We start from the raw sequence: 1,176 nt of genomic DNA, 5'->3' as shown, positions 1-1,176 counted from the left end.
CTCTCTCGGTTCTTTCTCAAGTCTCCCCTTTTTCTCCTCTCTCGGTTTTTCTCAGTCCCGGGTCTCTCGTTTCCCTCTCTGGTCTTTCCTTCATTCTCCGTTCTCCCTCTCTGGGTTTTTCCCCTCAAGGTCTCTCGTCCCCCTCTCTGGGTTCTTTCTCAGTCCCCGGTTCTCGCTCCCTTTCGTCTTTCTCGTCTAGTCTCTCGTTCCCCTCTCTGGGTCTTTCTCAGTCACTCGGGTCTCCGTTCTCCTCTCCGTCTTTCTCAGCCCCTTTTCTCGTTCTCCCCTCTGGGTCTTTTCTCGGTCTCTCGTCTCCCTCTTCCGGCTTTCTCATTCCCCGTCTCTCGTTCTCCCTCTCTGGGTCTTTCTCATCTCAGGTCTCTCGTTCTCCCTCTCTCGGTCTTTCTCAGGTCTCTCGTTCTCCCTCTCTGGGTCTTTCTCGGGTCCTCTTTTTTCTCCCCTTCGGTTTTTCTCAGTCCCAGGTCTCTTTTCTCCCTCTCTCGGCATTCTCAGGTCTCCTTTCCCCTCCCCTCCGGCTTTCTCGGTCTCTCGTTCTCCCTCTCTGGGTCTTTCTCAGGTCTCTCGTTCTCCCTCTCTCGGTCTTTCTCAGTCACTCAGGTCTCTCGGTCTCCCTCTCTCGTCTTTCTCATCAGTCAGTCTCTCGTTCTCCTCTCTCGGTTAGTCAGTCACGTCTCTCGTTCTCCCTCTCTCGGTCTTTCTCTGCGTCCTTTCTTCTCTGTATTGGTCTCCTGTGTTTCTCTCTCTCAGCCTCTTGGTCTCTTATTGTGCTCTCTCTCCCCTCTCTTCTCTCTCTCTCTCTCTTTTTCTTCTCCCCCTTCCTTCTTCCCCCTTTCTCTCCTCTTCTTCTCTCTCTTTTCTCTCTTTTTTTTATCTATCTACTATCTATTCTTTCTATATATTACTGTCTATCTATAATTATCTATCTCTTCTTTTCCCTTCTGCTTCCTGATTATCTATCTATCGCCCTCCCTGTTCATATTTCCTCTCTGAATCTTAAGCATAACATTTGCAAACAATGTTAATAAATTGCTATCAATATGCTAATGTGACAAAGGATATTAATCTTGAGAAAAGGATAATGAAGGAATTATGAATATTTATATAGAATTAATGACACAAGACAAATTGGGGCGGCAGGTGCAGATAATGACTGTT

Source organism: Penaeus monodon, chromosome 27 (assembly GCF_015228065.2).
Source record: "Penaeus monodon isolate SGIC_2016 chromosome 27, NSTDA_Pmon_1, whole genome shotgun sequence".
Classification (NCBI taxonomy): domain Eukaryota; kingdom Metazoa; phylum Arthropoda; class Malacostraca; order Decapoda; family Penaeidae; genus Penaeus; species Penaeus monodon.
This window is presented reverse-complemented; position numbering follows the sequence as displayed.